At 39.2% G+C, this 21,195-nt stretch overlaps 1 long non-coding RNA gene across 3 annotated transcripts in view; it reads right to left on the bottom strand.

Annotated features, from left to right (window-relative positions):
* LOC137777790 (uncharacterized) overlaps positions 1-21,195 on the bottom strand; it is a 203,621-nt gene that overhangs the window by 50,091 nt on the left and 132,335 nt on the right. The window contains exon 3 of one of the 3 annotated variants that reach the window (XR_011076625.1): positions 2,987-3,065. The exons of the other annotated variants lie outside the window; for them this stretch is intronic. This is a non-coding gene — a long non-coding RNA (uncharacterized lncRNA). The remainder of the gene's footprint in view (positions 1-2,986; positions 3,066-21,195) is intronic. 3 annotated transcript variants of the gene reach the window in all.

The following is a 21,195-nucleotide window of genomic DNA, read 5'->3' as shown; positions in this document are numbered from 1 at the left end:
CTTCAGTAACGAGCTATTTGGTGTGGAAGCAAGCTTGGGCCCTAGCTCTTGACAGTTTTATAGCCCTTGGTCAAAGTTTTCAACAGTGTTTGGGCAGGCGTGACTAGGCAGCTAGATTACACATACTGACTTTCCACTTGCAGATACACAATATTTACTTTACAGGGTGAGCCAGTAAACCAGCTGACCAATTAGGCCACAGATCTTTCATGCCTCATGAAAGCTAAGCAAAGACTGAATATAAAAATCTCAGAAATGCATGCAAACTGGACTTTCCTTTAATGTGTCTTCATATAATCTCCACAAAAAAGAATGTCAATGACCAACAGTCTTCAGAGCCACTTCAGTGTAAAAAAACAGAGTGTCTTTCAAGTGAAGAGTTCTAGTTCTTTGGATTTATGGAGATCCACATTCATATGGGAGATAGGATCAAACTTCAGAAAACAAGGCAATTTTATAAGAAATCTCCTGAACTCCTCTAACCCCTCTGTTATTTGGCCTGTCATTCAAGTCTCTCCACAAAAAATTTTCCAACTTTTTAAGCCAATATTTCCTTCAATGAATTCTCTCTTCTAGCCAAATTGATCTTCTCATGGTCCCCTGGACATGTGATGTGTATTCCTACCTCGTTGCTCCATCTCAAACCATAAACCCCCACTTAGAATGTCATCATCTCCTCCCTATCTCTCCTTGCCCAGCCACCTATAGGCCACTTCTACTTGAGTGGCTGCCTTACTGCAAATTCAACAAATCTACTACCAAGACTATATTCTTCTTAAATTTCCATCACCAGCACCATCATTCTTGCATCTCAGCCAGGCTCAAAACTTTGAACTGACTTTTGAGTCTCCTTCTTCTTCCATACATCCCATATTTAATCAGTCACCAGGGCCTTTGGATTCCAGCATTGTTATATCTCTTGCAAATAACCACCTGCCTTTTCCATTTCCACTGCCAACACCCTTGCTCAGGCCTTTATTTCCTCACCTGGACCATTTAAAAAGTTTCCCACTGTCCTCTCTGTCTCCAATCTCTCCATCTTTAATCCAATCTAGACACCTCAGCCAGATTAATCTTCCTAAGTACAGCTCCAAGTCACATGATTTCTCTGTGTAAATACCTTCAATGGAATCCCATGGCCTAGTAAAGTTTAATTTAGGAGTTGATCCCAAGAGCATTCCCCAATAAACTTTCTGCACTGAAATCTTTATCTCAGAATTTGTGTTCAGGGAACCCAACCTAAGACACCCAATTACCTTTCATATCTTTCACTCCTGTCCTTCATACAGCCTACATTCCAGTCAGACTGGGGGAATCTGCCATCCTTAAAGACACTCCATGTGTTATCACTAACTCATTCATCCACAAAGTATCTACTGAACATCTGAAATGTTCCAGGCTCTATAAGAGGTACTGACCAACCTAAAGGGATATACACAAGTAAACAGGCCATTAGAATACAGTATGAACAGTGATTTCCCAGCTGAGTCCAGAGGCAGAGCAAGGGAGAAGAGCGTGCTAGCTGGGAACTGTGTGCACAAAGTCCTGGAGATGGGAAAACACCCCGGGAGTCTGTAAACCGCGAGAGCACTTCAAAATGGCTGAAGCTCAGGGAGCTTGAGTGGTGGTGGCAAGAGATGGGGCAAGAAAGGCCAGCAGAGCCAGAACAAAAAAAGCAAGCAGCCTTACTTAAGGATGTAGACACTGTCCTTAGGGCAAAGGGGAGCTATTAGGGGGCTTTAAGGTAAGAAAAAGCACGATGGCATTTGTGCTTTAGAAAGACTCCTCTGCCTGCAATGTAGAGAAAGAATTAGCTGGAGGAAAGCTTGAAGGCAGACGGCTACTATAGTTATCCAAGCAAAAGATGATGGAAAGCTGACCCAAGGAGGTAACAATGGAGACAGAGAGACCTGGACAGATTCAGGAGATATTAAGAAACTATAATATAAAGGGCATGATGATTTATCATATGGAGGGTGTTAGGAAGGGAGGAGTCAAAGATTAAACCATGTTTCCAACTTGAATAACTAGATGTACATTATTCATTGAGATAGGAAACACTGAGGAAGATGCATAACTGGGGAGAAAGATAAGGAGTTCAGTTTTGGACATGCGGGACTCAAGGTATTTAAGTAAGAGTTGGATATGCGGGTGTCAACAGAAGAGAGATATATAGGTCTGACCTTTAAGAGAGCAGCCTAGCTAGAGGCACAGGTGAGGCATCATCGGCATACATATGGTCATAGAAACCTGGGGGTGAGGTTGAAAAGAGCTGTCAGAAAAGCAGGGAGAAACCCAGTGGAGTGTGGTGTCATGAAGCCAAGAGAACCCTTCAAGATAAAGCAAAGGGTCAACAGTGTCAAATATTGCTCAGGCCAAATAAAGTAAGGACCAAAAAGATTGTCCACTGATTATAAACACATCTGTGGTTTTGCTCAAACTATTCCACAACCAGAAACCATAGAAACATTTCCCATCTTTCTTTCAAGGATCGTCTCAAATTGCCTCACATTTGCATGGTGATTTATTGAACGTCGTCACATGTTACCTCATTTACTGACTAAGATTTCGAGGGTTAAAACCATCTCTTATGTATCTTGGCATCTCTCTCAGCTCATTAAAATGTGGATGCTGGAGGTTCAGAGAAGGAGCTAAATTTGCAGTGAAAGCTCCATGAAAGAAGAGAATCCATGGATGGGAAGAGCTGGTCCACAGGCCAGAACTATTGCTTGTCCCTGTCAGCAAGATGGCACAACTAAGACAAGTCTCTGTCCTCGTGAGAAGAGTCATGAAGAATTGCCCTTGACTGTTTAAAAAAGGAACACCAGACAGTCAATCTTTACCCTTATCTGCAAACTTATTGAATGAAATGATGGTGACAAGGCCATCCTGCCTTTTCACCAAGACATTAACCTCGTGGACCAGTTTAGAGTTAGATCTGGAGCAAAATGCCCACATCCCCCAGACACTGACTGACCACACTCACCCCAAAAGGGAGGCCATGAGCAGCCACTGATATGGAGGCGTTCATCTTCTGACTGTTCTTTTTTCTGGACGGCAAACATCTAAAAAGGAAAACCTATTTGAATAGGTGCAACTGCCAACTTCACTTACCCCTCATAGTTAACGATCCTATTTTGTTTTATGGGTGCTTCAAAAGAGCTGACAGAGAGGAGAGACAGCTCTGAATGGAAAACAGCTTGTTGAGCCCTCATTGTGAGGTCGATGGCTTGCCTTATCATGCCCTCTCAGACCTATATTTCAATGACTCCCTTTTCAAACACAGATCAAAACCCAAAGGAAAAGAGAATTCTCACTCTCCTCCAAAGTGTCAACATGGAAGAATATTTCAAGGCAGCTTGAGGAAGATGCAGCCGCCAGCACAGTAACAGTTAAAGCAGTAGTGATGTGGTACATTTTTTAAGACATTCAGCCCAGACCTCCAACACTTGCTGCTCAGAAAGTTGCCCTCCCCCATCCCTGCCTACACAACATTCTTCTTACGTTCTCAAGAGGCCCTGGCATTTAGAACATTGGCAAGTATTTACTCAATGCCCAGAAGAGTACCTTCAAAATGGTGGGTGCTTGATAGTGGTGACACTCAACAAATAGCCCTTTAAGCATTAGCTTTTTATAAATGGAGTGAAGATGAAAGTTAAAGGTAAAAATTCCCAGCAGCTTCTGTCTGCAATATGTTGCCTAAAGAAAGTTCAGTTCAGTAAGACGTTAGTAAATGCCTATTAATATTAAGCACCACAGGAGTTTGGGAGTTCCCCTCTTTTCATCAAGTCATTTTGTCATTCAGCACTGCCTCCATATTAATATTGCACACAATATTGCAAACTTCACTTCCGGATGACTTTACCCCTTATACTGTGGTTTCCACTGACAATCCTGAGTGGGTTAAAAACAGATGATCCATTTTACACTGGTCCATTCTACAGGTGTCCAAGCATGCATGGCATCATTAAAGTGGGACCAGCTACGTAAGGAGAGCATTTCAAGCAGGAGAAAGAGTACTATAAATCAGAAGCTTAAGAAGGAAAGTAGGGATTTAATCCAATGCCAGCATTTTACATGACTAAAAAATTTTTAAACAAGCTGAGACATGAGAGAAAGTGCTTTACCAAGGTCACATAGTTACAAGTAACTTCTCAGAATTAGTTTTATTCTCTTGTGTCCCCACTGTTTTAATACCTGTAATATTAGATTCCTATCACAATATACTAGTATGCTACATTTTATAATCTTAATAACCACACAGAGCACACAGCTGATTAGTAGGCTTTCAGGAGTAACATAGATGGAAAGATTAAGAACAATTTAGGTAGGAAAGAATTTGCTCCAAACACCAACTATATATTAAGTTGAGAAGAAGGCTATGTGTAAATAGGCCAGAAATTTTTCACCTGTAGCTAGTAAAATAATAATAATAATACAACAACAACAAGAGGTAGAATTTTTTAGATGTATCAACACATCTAATCCTGACAGCCATCCTGTGAAGTAGAACTACTTTCCCCATTTAGAAGTGAGGAAACCAGGGCCCAAAGAGGTTAAGTAATTTTCCCAATTGTTCACAGGTTCTATAGCTAATAAATGAGAAAGTAAGGAGTTAGACCTAAGCTGTCAGGCTCCAGATGCTGCCCTCTTAACCACCATGCTGTACTGACTAGGCTTTATATACACAACCATAAACAACATGCATGAGACTAATTTGATTTTAAAAAGTTTTCTACATACAAAATTTAAGATTTTTCTTCTTTTATATTAGGTCTTGGAAATGTTGATCTAAAACAGAATAATTCAACATCTCACAATTTTCAAGCTGTCCTTTCCACTGACGTGTTGCATTTCATTTCACTAGCTAATTTTTATAACTAGTATAAGACTGCATCCAGTTTAAGAACTACAGGAATGCACTTATTTTAATATTTTTCAAGAACTTAGACTTTTTTCTCTAGAAGATTGCTTTTTCTAAACTAAAGATTTAGCACCTCTACCTTTTGGTCATCATTCATAGCTTGTTCCAGTTCTCATAATTTATTAGTGGAAATTATGCTTGGTTTTTGGAATAACCCATTGCAGATTGTAAATGGGGTTACTTTCCACTAAGTGTAAATAAAAGATTCCAATAGTTACTACATATTTTACCAATGACAAATTAACTGTAACTTCAAGTGAGCCCTTTTTGAAACAGAATCTGAATTTTTTTTAAATGGTCAAAATAGGAGATGGTTTCTCTGTCAAGTACTTATCTCATACTTTTAAGCTGATCAGAATTCTCTGAAGTGTCAAATTATAAATCACCGTCAAAAATAACAAATTAAATTATCAACTTACAAAATAATTTGAGTAATTATAATTCAATAGAATTTGTTAGGTGACTATAATGTGACTAGTCAGTAGCAGTAACAAACAAGTATCCATATTATTTATAGGTAGAAATAAAAGGGTTATTTACTGATTAAATGTGAACGATCAACTTCTTTTTAGCTCTTCTTCTCCAAGTAGCATATGGACCCCAACAGTTAATTTTTCACTCATTTTCCAAATAAGATAAAGTAAAAATCTGACTTGAAGAAAAAAATCAAAAACTAAGCATACCAAGCATGGTATCTTACTTTAGTAAGGTACCTATGATGCACAGGATGCTCATAAGATATACCTAAAAATTCAAAAACAGGTCTAAAATCATTTTACACCACTAGTTTGACTACATTTTTATGGAAAGACACACTGAAGTAAATTTCACTAATTCATTATAATTCTTTGCCCAAGTTTCTATGTACATTTATAGTATTTCTAATTTTTCTTTTATTTTTACTTTCTATACTATTTTCATTGTGATCAGTTCTTTAGGGGGTGAATTTTGCAATGAAGCTTTTATAATTTATGAGGGTTTTATCTATATCAAATGTTACTGATTGTGCCTTCAGTCATTTTGAATTTTCTTTTTGTGACCATTTTCTGATACCAAGTGAAAATTTTGCCATCTAAATTTTGTCAACAATATTTTCTTCTGTTAAATTTGGTAAATAACACATTTTATCAAGTGAAGTTTTAATAACTGTCACAGTTATTTCTTACTGATTCTTTACACATGTAATATTCATTATGATCTTGATTAAAAATAACTGATTGTTGGTTCATGATAATGAGTAATTTCTCTCAGATAATCCAGGATTGACCTATTATTAAGGGCTGGCCAGTTGTATGGTTTGTATACTTCTAATCACCTTTGTATTCCATGAAGTAACTGTCCACATCATTGACTGAATTATCATGGTCAAATTTCTTAACCTGACTACCTGACTGTTTCTGTTTTCTAATTTATAAAATCAGAATTATAATAGTGCATAACTTATAAATTGCTATATTATAAGAGACAATACATGTAAGCCACTTACAGCAGAGCCTGGCACCTAGGAATCAATAAAATCAGCTGTCATACTTTTTACTTTTTTTATTAATGGCAGATAAAAGAGTAGATAGAAGGGTCAAAATGTCCTTGATATCAATATGATGGAGTCAAAATGGCAAGATCGAAACAGCAAAATCAAAAGGTGGGATCAAAATATCCTGTTTTATTTACACATAGTACCTAACCCATTTTCTCTCTGAAAGAGAAAAAGAAGAAACTTTCATTATTACATTCTCTATCATAATTTAGCAACCATTTTACTGTCTTAGGAATAACTCTATACTAAGTTCACTTAAGTAAAAATATAATACAACACTATGTAATTCATAGCAAAGACTGCTACCTCCTTGTGACTTTGTTTTTTTTTTGCTGTAATGACTGCTTACAGCTCCTAAAAGTTACAATATCTACGTTAACTTGCTTAGCAATCTGTCCTTCTCAATATGTTTTCATATCCATTGTTTCAATTGGGCCTCACAACCACCCTGGAAATTTGATTAGGGCATTATACAGATATGATAGCTGGACCACAGAGAAAATGAAATATTTGCCCAAGGTACACAGCAACCTAGGAGGTGAGCCAGAACTATAGGTTAACCCTTTGACAATATATCTCAAGCATTACCCTGATACCAAAGCCAGACAAAGACACTGCAAGAAAATAAAACTACACGCCAATATCCCTGATGAATATAGGTGCAAAAATCCTCAGTGAAATACTAGCAAAACAGAATCCAACAGCACATTAAAAAGATGATACAACATGACCAGGTGGAATTTATCACTGGGATGCAAGAATGGTTTAATATATGAAAGTCAGTTAATGTGATACACCACATCAACAGAATAAAAATTTAAAATTACATGACTGTCTCAATAGACACAGAAAGAGTGTTCGACAACATTCAACACTTTTGCATGATAAAAACTCTCAACAAACTAAGAATAGAAGGAAAATACCTTAACATAATAAAGACAATACATGAAAACCCTGTAGCTAACATCATATTCAATGGTGAAAAAATGACAATTCTTCCTCTAAAATCAAGAATAAAGCAAAGATGCCCACTCTTGCTACTTCTATTTAACATGGTACTGGAAGTCACAGAACAATTAGATAAGAAAAAGAAATAAAAGACATGTAAATTGGAAAGGAAGAATTAAAATGATCCCTGTTTGCAGATGACATGATCTTATATACAGAAAACCCCAGGCTTCATTGAAAAAAAAAAAAAAAAAACTGTTAGAACTAATAAAGGAGTTCAGTAGAATTGCAGGATACAAAATAAACACACAAAAACCAGTTGCACCACGGCAATCAGAGAAGAAAAAGAAATAAAAGGAATACAAATTGGAAAAGAAGAAGTAAAACTGGCACTGTTTGCAGATGACATGATACTATACATCGAGAATCCTAAAGATGCCACCAGAAAACTACTAGAGCTAATCAATGAATTTGGTAAAGTTGCAGGATACAAAATTAATGCACAGAAATCTCTTGCATTCCTATACACTAATGATGAATAATCTAAAAGAGAAATTAAGGAAACACTCTCATTTACCATTGCAACAAAAGAATAAAATACCTAGGAATAAACCTACCTAGGGAGACAAAAGACCTGTATGCAGAAAACTATAAGACACTGATGAAAGAAATTAAAGATGATACCAACAGATGGAGAGATATACCATGTTCTTGGATTGGAAGAATCAATATTGTGAAAATGACTAAACTACCTAAAGCAATCTACAGATTCAATGCAATCCCTATCAAATTACCATTGGCATTTTTAACAGAACTACAACAAAAAATCTTAAAATTTGTATGGAGACACAAAAGACCCCAAATAGCCAAAGCAGTCTTGAGGGAAAAAAACGGAACTGGAGGAATCAGACGCCCTGACTTCAGACTATACTACAAAGCTACAGTAATCAAGGCAATATGGTACTGGCACAAAAACAGAAATATAGATCAATGGAATAGGATAGAAAGCCCAGAGATAAACCCACGCACCTATGGTCAACTAATCTATGACAAAGGAGGCAAGGATATACAATGGAGAAAAGACAGTCTCTTCAATAAGTGGTGCTGGGAAAACTGGACAGCTACATTTAAAAGAATGAAATTAGAACACTCCCTAACACCATACACAAAAATAAACTCAAAATGGATTAGAGACGTAAATGTAAGACTGGACACTATAAAACTCTTAGAGGAAAACATAGGCAGAACACTCTTTGACATAAATCACAGCAAGATATTTTTTGATCCACCTACTAGAGTAATGGAAATAAAAACAAAAATAAACAAATGGGACCTAATGAAACTTAAAAGCTTTTGCACAGCAAAGGAAACCATAAACAAGACGAAAAGACAGCCCTCAGAATGGGAGAAAATATTTGCAAATGAAGCATCAGACAAAGGATTAATCTCCAAAATATATAAACAGCTCATGCAGCTCAATATTAAAAAAACAAACAACCCAATCCAAAAATGGGCAGAAGACCTAAATAGACATTTCTCCATAGAAGACATACAGATGGCCAAGAAGCACATGAAAATCTGCTCAACATCACTAATTATTAGAGAAATGCAAATCAAAACTACAATGAGGTATCACCTCACACCAGTCAGAATGGCATCATCAGAAAATCTACAAACAACAAATGCTGGAGAGGGTGTGGAGAAAAGGGAACCCTCTTGCACTGTTGGTGGGAATGTAAATTGATAGAGCCACTATGGAGAACAGTGTGGAGGTTCCTTAAGGAACTAAAAGTAGTATTACCATATGACCCAGCAATCCCACTACTGGGCATATACCCAGAGAAAACCATAATTCAAAAAGACACATGCACCCCAATGTTCACTGCAGCACTATTTACAATAGCCAGGTCATGGAGGCAACCTAAATGCCCATCGACAGATAAATGGATAAAGAAGTTGTGGTACATATATACAATGGAATATTACTCAGCCATAAAAAGGAATGAAATTGGGTCATTTGCAGAGACGTGGATGCATCTAGAGACTGTCATACAGAGTGAAGTAAGTCAGAAAGAGAAAAACAAATATCGTATATATATATATATATATATATATATATATTTTTTTTTTTTTTTTTTTTTTTTTAGCCTGCACATTTCCTGGCAATCAGCTATTTGGTCAGATACGTAGAGTTATTTAATTTATTTATTTATTTATTTATTTTTTGGCTGTGTTGGGTCTTCGTTTCTGTGAGGGCTTTCTCTAATTGCGGCAAGCGGGGGCCACTCTTCATCGCGGTGCGCGGGCCTCTCACTATCGTGGCCTCTCTTGTTGCGGAGCACAGGCTGCAAACGCACAGGCTCAGTAGTTGTGGCTCACGGGCCTAGTTGCTCCGTGGCATGTGGGATCTTCCCAGACCATAGCTCGAACCCATGTCCCCTGCATTAGCAGGCAGATTCTCAACCACTGCGCCACCAGGGAAGCCCACAAATATCGTATATTAACGCATATATGTGGAACTTAGAAAATGGTACAGATGAACCAGTTTGCAGAGCAGAAATTGAGACACAGAAGTAGAGAACAAACGTATGGACACCAAGGGGGGAAAGCAGCTGGGGGTGGGGGTTGTGGTGTGATGAACTGGGAGACTGGGATTGACATGTATACACTGATGTGTATAAAATGGATGACTAATAAGAAAATAAATAAATAAACATTTAAAAAATTAAAAAAATAAAAGCCCCTGTTGACAGCATATCACTTTCAAGGTGACTAATGTTTCATTTCTCTACTCTCCTTGGAAAAAGCTGTCTATACACAAAGCTTCCATTTCCCCTCTTTCCATTCTTTCTCACGTTTACTACACATGAGCTAACTCCCTACCTCTTCACCGAAATGGATGTTGGCAAGGTCACCAGTGACCTTCATACAGACAAATACAATCATCAATTCTCATCTTATTCAAACTATCAGCAGAATTTGATACACTTGATCAGTCCCTCTTCTTGAAACAATTTTTTTATTTGACTCTAAGATATCATGATCTCTTGATTTTCCTCCTATTGCACTGACTGCTAGTCAGTCTCCTTCTAGTCTCCTTTGGTGAATCCATCTCATCTCCCTAATCCCTAACACTGGAGCCCCCAAGGTTTCAGCCCTGAGATCTCTTCTCCATCTAGATCCCTCCTCTAGATGATATCATATACTCTCTGGTCTTTAACCACCATCTATGTACACTATTTGGACTTCTACCTTGAATTCCTATGTTCTTATACCAAATGCCTATTTGACATTTCAGCTTGAATGTTTAATAGGCATTTCATACCTCACACTTAACATTTACACTTAATTGAACTCATGATAGATTCCTGCCCCAACTACCATGAATGTGCTCCTCTTACAGTCTTCCTCATCTCAGTGGCAACTCCATTCTTCCAGTTGCTCAAGCCCAAACCTTAGAGTCACTCTTTGACACCTCTCTTCTTCTCCTATTTCCAATTCTTCAACAAATCTTGCCAGCTCTATCCTCAAAATAGACACTGGATCTTATACTTCTTACTATTTCCAATGCCATTACCATAGTCCAAGCCACCAATTCTCCTATCTGGCCTATTGTTGTAGCCTTCTAAATGGTTTCTCTCCTTTACTTTAATCTCCTATAGTTTATCCTACAAAAAGCAGCCAAAGTCAATCTTTTAAAACATAAGTCAGATCATATCATTCCTCTACTCATAACCCTCCAATGACTTCCAATTAAAAAAAATATATAAAGTTGCATTTTTATACACTAACAATGAACTAGCTGGAAGGGAAATTAGGAAAACAATCCTATTTACATTAGCACCAAAAAGAATAAAATATTTAGGAATAAACTTACTTAAGGAGGCCAAAGATTTATATACTGAAAACTACAACACATTGATGAAGAAAATTAAACATGGCACAATGGAAAGACATCCCATGTTCATGGATTGGAAACCTTAATATTGTTAAAATGTCTGTACCCAAAGTGAGCTACAGATTCAGTGCAATCCCTATCAAAATCCCAAAGACATTTTCATAGAAATATTTTTAAAACTCTATAATTTATATGAAACCACAAAAAACCACAAATAGCCAAATCAATTCTGAGAAAGAACAGAGCTGGATGCATCACATTTTCTGATTTCAAAATACATTATGAAGCTATAATAATCAAAACACTAAGGTATGACCATGAAGACAGACAAATAGACCAATGGAACAGAATAGAGCCCAGAAATAAATCCACACAGATATAGTCAATTGGGGCTTCCCTGGTGGCGCAGTGGTTAAGAATCCACCTGCCAATGCAGGGGACACAGGTTCAAGCCCTGGCCCGGGAAGATCCCACATGCCATGGAGCAACTAAGCCTGTGCGCCACAACTACTGATCCTGCACTCTAGAGCTTGCAAGCCACAACTACTGACTGAGCCCACGTGCCACAACTACTGAAGCCCACTCACCTAGAGCCCATGCTCCACAACAAGAGAAGCCACCGCAGTGAGAAGCCCGCACACAACAACAAAGAGTAGCCCCAGCACACCGCAACTAGAGAAAGCCCACGTGCATCAACAAAGACCCAACACAGCCAAAAATAAATAAATAAATAAATAAATAAATAAATAAATAAAAAGATATAGTCAATTGATCTTCAGCAAGGGTTCCAAGAATACACAATGTGGAAAGGATAGTCTTTTCAACAAATGGTTTTGGGAAACTGGATATCCACAAGCAAATAAATGAAACTGGACCTTTATCTTATACCATACCAAAAAAAAAAAAAAGAACCCAACTCAAACATAAGTCCTGAAACTGTAAAACTTTTAGAAAAAACATAGGGGAAAATCTTCATGACATTGGTTTTGGCAATGATTTCATGGATATGACACCAAAAGCACAGGCAACAAAACCAAAAATTAAAAAGTGGGACTATGTCAAATTAAAAAGCTTCTGCACAGCAAAGGAAGCAATCAACAGAGTGAAAGGCAACCTATGGAATGGGAGAAAATATTTACAAATCAAATATCTGATAAAGGGTTAATCTCCAAGAGATACAAGAAACTCCTACAATTCAATAACAACAACAACAAAAAAGTACACTAATAATCTGATTTCAAAAATGGGCTAAGGAATTGAATAGACATTTCTTGAAAGACATAAAAATGACAACAGATATATGGAAAAAGTGAGTGCTCATCATCACTGGTCATCAGGGAAATGCAAATCAAAACCACAAGATATCATCTCATACCTGTCAGAATGGCTATTATGAAAAAAAAACAAAAGACAATAAGCGTTGACAAGGATATAGAGAAACTGGAACACTTGAACATTGTTGGTGGGAATACAAAATGGTGCAGTCACTGTGGAAAATATTATGGAAGTTTCTCAAAAAATTAAAAATAGAACCACTGTATGATTTAGCAATCCCACTTCTGGGTATATATCCAAAAGAATTGAAATTAGGATCTCAAAGAGGCATTAGAACTCCCATATTCATTGCAACACTATTAACAATAGCAGAGGTAGAAATAACCTAAATGTCCATTGACAAAAAAATGGATTTTTAAAATGTGGTATATACATTAAATGGAATACTATTCAGCCTTAAAAAAAAAAAAAGGAAATTCTGCAGTATTTGACAACATGGTGAACCTTGAGACATCATGCTTAAGCCAGACATAGAAGACAAATATTGCATGATTCTACTTATATGGGATATCTAAAATAGTAAAATTCATAAAACCAAAGACTGGAATGGTGGTTACCAGGGGCTGAGAGAAGGAGGAAATGAGGAGTTATTAATCAACACTCATAAAATTTCAGTTAAGTAAGATGAATAAGTTCTAGAGATCTGCTGTACAATATTTGTGTCTGTAGTCAACAATAATGTATTGTAAACAAAATTTGTTAAGAGGGTAGATCTCATGTTAAGTGTTCTTTTACATTAATAAAATAAAAAGGAAATATACCTCAGTTTTAAATGTTTGAGGTCCTCTAATAATTCACAGGATGCTTATTATAATAACAAAATAAGTATTTTTGACATGTAAATCTAATCACCTTTCTCACCCTATCCCCAAAGCATTTTGATGGCTCCCCATTGTTCTTAGGATTAAAGAGCATGGCCTTTGAGCCTCTGGATGGTCTGGGCTCTGCTGCCCATCTTCACATTGTCCCTTCCTGCTGCCTCATCCTCACTCTATTCCATGGTCCTGGCCCTGGAATAGAGTGGCCATGTGGCCCACTCTATTCTATGCCCTGGCCCTCTCTTTCCCTGTCCCCCTATCACAGAGCTTTGGCGCTTGGCCACAGTCTCTAGGGAACTACTCACTCCACTCTTCAACCAAGTACATCCTCTTGTTCCTTCAGATCTCCTCCCACCTCACAACTATGTCAAAGCCACCTATTTTATGCTCTAATATCTCCACGACTTCCATTTTTTAACTCTTATTACTGATTTTCATTTTAAATGTATTTGTGTGATTGTGTGATTACCGTATGTCTTTCCCACTGGATTCTAAACTCCATACCTGGCTTTAACAGTGTGCCTGGAACAGAGTAGGTGCACTATGAAACAAATAAACAAATGCACGGCCTCAACAAAACGAGCAGATTTGAATTTATACTATCACTTGGGTTATAACTTTGTAGTTTCCCAACATGTAGTTCCCATATTGGGCAAGTTCCATAGAGGAAGCAGCTTTTTCACCCTGAATAAAGCCCTCACCACAGGAATCCAAGGGGAGGGCATGAAGTACTTCAGATATCAATGGCCTCTAGTTCCCCTGGGAGGGATTAAAGTTACCATACAGGTGGGGAAAGCCAGGGTGTGCCAGAGGAAGACCTGTTAACTGCACTAGGAGTTATTCTCGCCACAGCTACTCTCCCTTCTGAGAGTTAATCTCTTCTCAGATATAAGGATTTCTGACCATCTGACAATATTGATCTTTTGGCCTCTCTGAAAAGAGACAAAATTTTTTATGGCTTGGAAATTGTTTCATCTGTTTGTTTTTCAGCTCACCATAACTTAACTTCAAGCTATAATATCTGAGGGAGAATCTAAATGCACAAAAAAATTTACCTGATCCACAAAGCCCAAGTGTATCTCTTCGTGGAATCATGGCATCCTAAGGGTGGAATGGACCTAAGAGAAGTCATAACCCATCACCTTTCACACCTGCAACTCCGAGTCATTCCAGGCTTCTCTTTTGAGTGTTCCCTTGAGCTAAGGCAAACTGTCCCACATAGTTTAAGGGGACTTGGCACAGAACTTCATGAAAGTTCTGTGATAAAAGAGCAAAGAAGGTTGTATCTCTCCACAAAGATGTAGAGAAATAGGAAGAGATGGTGCAGAAAAGGGAGGATATGTGGAAACAGGAGTTGGGGAATGAATAACAGGAAAAAGAAGAATTAGGGAAAATACTGAAAATTAAAAAAAAAATTCTGGAAACATGCACAAATTGAGATAGCCCAGGATATGAGTCAGAAGAGACTTAGTTAAAAAAAAAAGACAATCAAAGAAAAATAAGGAAAATGAAGATGAAGTTTTTGTTGCTGTCGTTCTCTTAACATAAGTTTACAGTTACTAAACCAGGCAGAAATTAGAATTGTTATAATGTACTATATGTGTAGGGAACTAAATTTTTGAGGTAAAATATGATCATCCAAGGATATGTGCAAATCAAATGAAAAGATTCAAGATGCAAAATAAAGCATACCGTACATTTGTTTTTTTAAGAAGTCACATTGAACAGCTAAGATCCCTTCCAAAATGTTTAATCTTCCTTCTCTTCACCAGCTTCCTCACAGTGCATTCACCAACATACCCCAATGTTAGTGGCACATAAATCAAACCTTTCATAAAAATCAGAAAAATAAAAATATATGAGCACAGGAGGCTCCTGATATTGGCAAGACTCCAATCCACATATACTCTTGGGCCTGATCCACTAATATTAAGAAGCCAGTTTGTTCTTAGCTCAGCAACGGGGAAGGTTCTACCAACCTTAGTTTCCATGTACTGGTGTACTCTCTATAAGGAGCAAGATGTCTCCAACAAATTACTTCAGAATTGTCATATGAGATATTGCTGCAAGGTGTGTGAATTCTTCCTGACTACCAGTTTGCAACAAGATAGTGATTAAAGTATCAAAAGATTTTGAAAGTCTGGCTCAATGTATTTTTTACCAACAGCAGAGTAAGAGCTTAAGAAAGGATGTACTTTTCATGAGTGTGAAATCTATAGCAGGGAAGCCACCTCTTAGGATAAGACACTTGCATGCAATACAGGACACTCTGGACCTAAGGAAGATCTAGTGCTGATCAACAATGAAGCAAACAAGGGTTCTGTCTAAACAAACAAACAAAAGCTCTTTGAAAGGTACAAGCTGCAGATCATATAGAATAATCTTAGCTGAAAAAATGTCAAAAAGGAGGCACAGTAACTCCCTTTCTGCCAAAGGCTGACTCCTTGGGAGGGGCTCCCAGAGCAGTCTTCAAGTCTGTTGACTTGTTTTTTCAAGCTGTTAATGTAACTCGCAGCTACATTGGTTTGTTTTGTTGTTGTGACATGGTCTCCATAGATGTGCATTGAAATTGTGCCCAGCTACACTGAAGCCAAGAACCATGCAATCTGGAGGTTGTGCAAGCAAGATTACAAGGCTCCAAGGTATCCAGTGCCTGCGCTGCTCATCTCTTCCACTTACCTCGAAGCTTGGCTTGTCCAGCCTGGGCAACGGAATGCTGCACTGGGACCAGATCCAAATGCTTTAGAAAAGTGGCTACATTTGCAGGGAAGGAAGGGAGCTTTATCTTCACATCAGGGCTTTATTTGCATGCCTAGGGAATGGTCAGTGATAACCAGGACCAGTTTAGTGCCTATTTGTCTTTAGTTGTCCCTCTTCCTTTTGTACGAAGCGCAACTTGCTCATCTTTATTCCTCTCAGGAGTCTATCACCCTCATGTTTTCTTCATGCCCTGTGCATCTCAGGATATGTATTTGCAAGAAATAACTTGATCCCCTCATTCACACCAAACTTAGCAAATAAAAATACAGGACATCCAGTTAAATTTGAATTTCACGTAAACAACAAATAATTATTTTTTTAGTGTAACTATGTCTCATGCAACATTTGGGACATACATATACTAAGATAATTCATTGTTTATTTGAAATTCAAATTTAACTGGTTGTCCTATATTTTACGTGGCAACCCTACACTAAAGAGTAAATGACTTGTGATGTTTTTACCTCTCCCAAGGATATTGCCTGAATTTTAACTTAGGGTTAAAGTCCCTATAGCTTAAACTAAATTAATAATTAGGAGATTTTAGCAACAAATGAGAAGAAAAACATATCATATGAGGTAAGTAATCACTTCTTATACTCAGCCATAAAGTCACATTTTTTTAAACTGCAAGACTATAACCTAGAGACAGAAAGCATCACTTGATTTTTACCTGCTTGGACTTAAGGCTACTTATCAATATTTATTTCAAATCAGACAATGTGATTGTTCACATTAATTGATGCTTTACTCTTCTAGATGGAGAAAATACAATTCAAAGATACAAGCCTCTGCCCCCAAACATCCATTCTCACGGTGTCTTCAGTGAAGTAAAGACACTTGTGGTGTTAGTTGAACATCCTAGGCCTCAGCTCACATCTCATCAAAAAAGACTTCACATGCCATGTCTATAGACAAAGCCAAGTATGAAACATATACTCTTCAAGTTCTCAGAAAACCTATAGTTAGGGTCAAAGAAAAGGAAGAGATATGAAAAGAATGGCAATCAAAGAGAAAATAGGAAGGAGAATGGATAAAAGAAAGAAGAAAATTAACTCAATATAAAAAAAAAATGTAAAGGGAGTGAAGAAGACACTTGGGTCGACCCCAATTACCTAGAATAGGTGGTTACCTTCTGGTGTGAGTTAAGGATCTCTGGGAAGAACCCTGTGGAAGATACTAGAGATGAGCTCATTTAACACTTATTCCAACCTCCTTCTGCAATGTCTTCCTGTGTATTACAGAGGATGATAAACTGAAAACTGCCTTTTACCACACTTCCTTGTTACTAGGGTTTGGGGTACGATCAGGGCTCCATTATTAGATTCACTTTCAGAACATGAATTCAGACTCAGTAAAGCAAGGAGAGAGACTGCACATGAGGCATCGTTCTACTGCTGCACATGGAGTGTTAACTCCCCAGTTTAGCAGTAGTTTCCTGCCCACAGCTTCTCCATTTGATAGGCAGCATCCAGATCAAGACAAGTATAGCAGTTTCTTTGATGACTCAGTTGTGGTGTGGCTTCAGGATTTGTTTCTGGAAGCTCACCAGCCTAGAGTCTGTTTCTTCTGCCCACAGACCAGGTCTATAGACCATTGAATAACCTGTCATTAATATATTTCAGCTTAAACCAGCTAGAGTGGGTCTGTTCTCTGAAACTGAACACTAACTGATACAAGCTGCTACTCCCAAAATATCTCTTTCACTAGCCTAATGGTTCTCAACTTGGCAATATCTGGAGACATTTTTGGGTCACAAATGGAAGGGGGGTTACTCTTGGCATCTCATGAGTAGAGGCCAGAGATGCTACTAAACATTCTACAAGGCACAGAACAGACCCCACAACAAAGAACTGCCCAGTCCAAAATAGTGCCAAGAAACCCTTCCCTAGTCCAGAATCCAATATGAAACTTTACCATTAAAAATATAATATTTGCAGTATGTTGGTTTAACAAGAACTCTCTTTCATAATGCAAATAGCCCTCAAACAATTACAGGTAAAGTTTTGTTCTTAGCCAATGTAGTATTAAAAACCACATTCTTTTTATTCTAAGATTTACATGATTTTCACATTGTTATATTTCTGCAGCCAGGTCATGACCTAAAATTAAGATATGCTTTTAATGTACTGATATTTTTCTTATTATTTTAAATCAACAAGTTGTTATTAGAGAGCAGTCCCACACCCTGCGCCCTGAACAGAGCCCGCGTTTCCGCAGAGCTGGAACTCCCGGCTCGGGGTCTCTTCCCTCCGCCGTCACGGAACTGCCCCAGAGCCCGAGGGGAGGGCGGCCACACTGAGGCTGCCGGCACTGGAGGGACCCCGGCGGCCGAAGCCGCGACAGTCGTGGGGACGGCGGGCCGGGCACCTCCAGGAGATTCGGAGAACATGGCGGAAGAGTAAGACGCGGAGATCACCTTCCTCCCCACAAATACATCAGAAATACATCTACACGTGGAACTGCTCCTATAGAACACCCACTGAACGCTGGCAGAAGACGTCAGACCTCCCAAAATGCAAGAAACTCCCCACGTACTTGGGTAGGGCAAAAGAAAAAAGAAACAACAGAGACAAAAGAATAGGGACGGGACCTGCACCAGTGGGAGGGAGCTGTGAAGGAGGAAAGTTTTCCACACACTAGGAAACCCTTCATGGGCAGAGACTGCGGGTGGCGGAGGGGGGAAGCTTTGGAGCCACGGAGGAGAGCGCAGCAACAGGGGTGCAGAGGGCAAAGCGGAGAGGTTCCCGCACAGAGGAGCGGTGCTGACCAGCACTCACCAACCCGAGAGGCCTGTCTGCTCACCCACCGGGGCGGGCGGGGGCTGGGAGCTGAGGCTTGGGCTTCAGTCGGATCCAAGGAGAGGACTGGGGTTGGCGGCGTGAACACAGCCTAAAGGGGGCTAGTGCGCCACAGCTAGCCGGGAGGGAGTCCGGGAAAAGGTCTGGAGCTGCCGAACAGGCAAGAGACTTTTTCTTGCCTCTTTGTTTCCTGCTACGCGAGGAGAGGGGATTCAGAGCGCCGCCTAAACGAGCTCCAGAGACGGGCGCGAGCCGCGGCTATCAGCGCGGACCCCAGAGACGGGCATGAGACGCTAAGGCTGCTGCTGCCGCCACCAAGAAGCCTGTGTGCAAGCACAGGTCACTCTCCACACCACCCCTCCTGGCAGCCCGCCACTGCCAGGCTCCCATGATCCAGGGACAACTCCCCCGGGAGAACACACGGCGCGCCTCAGGCTGCTGCAATGTCACGCCGGCCTCTGCCGCGCAGGCTCGCCCCGCCTCCTCCGTACCCCTCCCTCCCCCCGGCCTGAGTGAGCCAGAGCCCCCGAAGCAGCTGCTCCTTTAACCCCGTCCTGTGTGAGTGAAGAACAGACGCCCTCAGGCGACCTACACACAGAGGCGGGTCCAAATCCAAAGCTGAAACCCGGGAGCTGTGTGAACAAAGAAGAGAAAGGCAAATTTCTCCCAGCAGCCTCAGAAGAAGCAGATTAAAGCTCCACAAACAACTTGATGTACCTGCATCTGTGGAATACGTGAATAGACAACGAATCATCCCAAATCGAGGAGGTGGACTTTGGGAGCAAGATATATTATTTTTTCCCCTTTTCATCTTTTTGTGAGTATGTATGTGTATGCTTCTGTGTGAGATTTTGTCTGTATAGCTTTGCTTTCACCATTTGTCCTAGGGTTCAGTCCGTCCGTTTTTTTGTTTTTGTTTTTTTTTTTACTTAAAAAATTTTTTTCTTTTTTCCTTAATAATTATTTTTATTTTAATAATTTTATTTTATCTTACTTTATTTTACTTTATCCCCTTTCTTTTTTTCTTTCTATTTTTTCTCCCTTTTATTCTCAGCCGTGTGGATGAAAGGCTCTTGGTGCTCCAGCCAGGCATCAGGGCTGTGCCTCTGAGGTGGGAGAGCCAACTTCAGGACACTGGTCCAAAAGAGACCTCCCAGCTCCACGTAATACCAAACGACGAAAATCTCCCAGAGATCTCCATCTCAACACCAAGACCCAGCTTCACTCAATGACCAGCAAGCTACAGTGCTGGACACCCTATGCCAAACAACTAGCAAGACAGGAACACAGCCCCATCCATTAGCAGAGAGGCTGCCTAAAATCATAATAAGGCCACAGACACCCCAAAACACACCACCAAACGTGGACCTGCCCACCAGAAAGACAAGATCCAGCCTCATCCACCAGAACACAGACACTAGTCTCCTCCACCAGGAAGCCTACACAACCCACTGAACCAACTTTAGCCACTGGGGACAGATACCAAAAACAACAGGAACTACGAACCTGCAGCCTGCGAAAAGGAGACCCCAAACACAGTAAGATAAGCGAAATGAGAAGACAGAAAAACACACAGCAGATGAAGGAGCAAGGTAAAAACACACCAGACCTAACAAATGAAGAGCAAATAGGCAGTCTACCTGAAAAAGAATTCAGAATAATGATAGTAAAGATGATCCAAAATCTTGGAAATAGAATAGACAAAATGCAAGAAACATTTAACAAGGACCTAGAAGAACTAAAGAGGAACCAAGCAACGAAGAAAAGCACAATAAATGAAATTAAAAGTACTCTAGAAGGGATCAATAGCAGAATAACTGAGGCAGAAGAACGGAGAAGTGACCTGGAAGATAAAATGGTGGAACTAACTACTGCAGAGCAGAATAAAGAAAAAAGAATGAAAAGAACTGAGGACAGTCTCAGAGACCTCTGGGACAACATTAAATGCACCAACATTCGAATTATAGGGGTCCCAGAAGAAGAAGAGAAAAAGAAAGGGACAGAGAAAATATTTGAAGAGATTATAGTTGAAAACTTCCCTAATATGGGAAAGGAAATAGTTAATCAAGTCCTGGAAGCACAAAGAGTCCCATACAGGATAAATCCAAGGAGAAACATGCCAAGACACATATTAATCAAACTATGAAAAATTAAATATAAAGAAAACATATTAA

Source organism: Eschrichtius robustus, chromosome 15 (genome assembly GCF_028021215.1).
Source record: "Eschrichtius robustus isolate mEscRob2 chromosome 15, mEscRob2.pri, whole genome shotgun sequence".
NCBI classification, from domain to species: domain Eukaryota; kingdom Metazoa; phylum Chordata; class Mammalia; order Artiodactyla; family Eschrichtiidae; genus Eschrichtius; species Eschrichtius robustus.
This window is presented reverse-complemented; position numbering and strand designations above follow the sequence as displayed.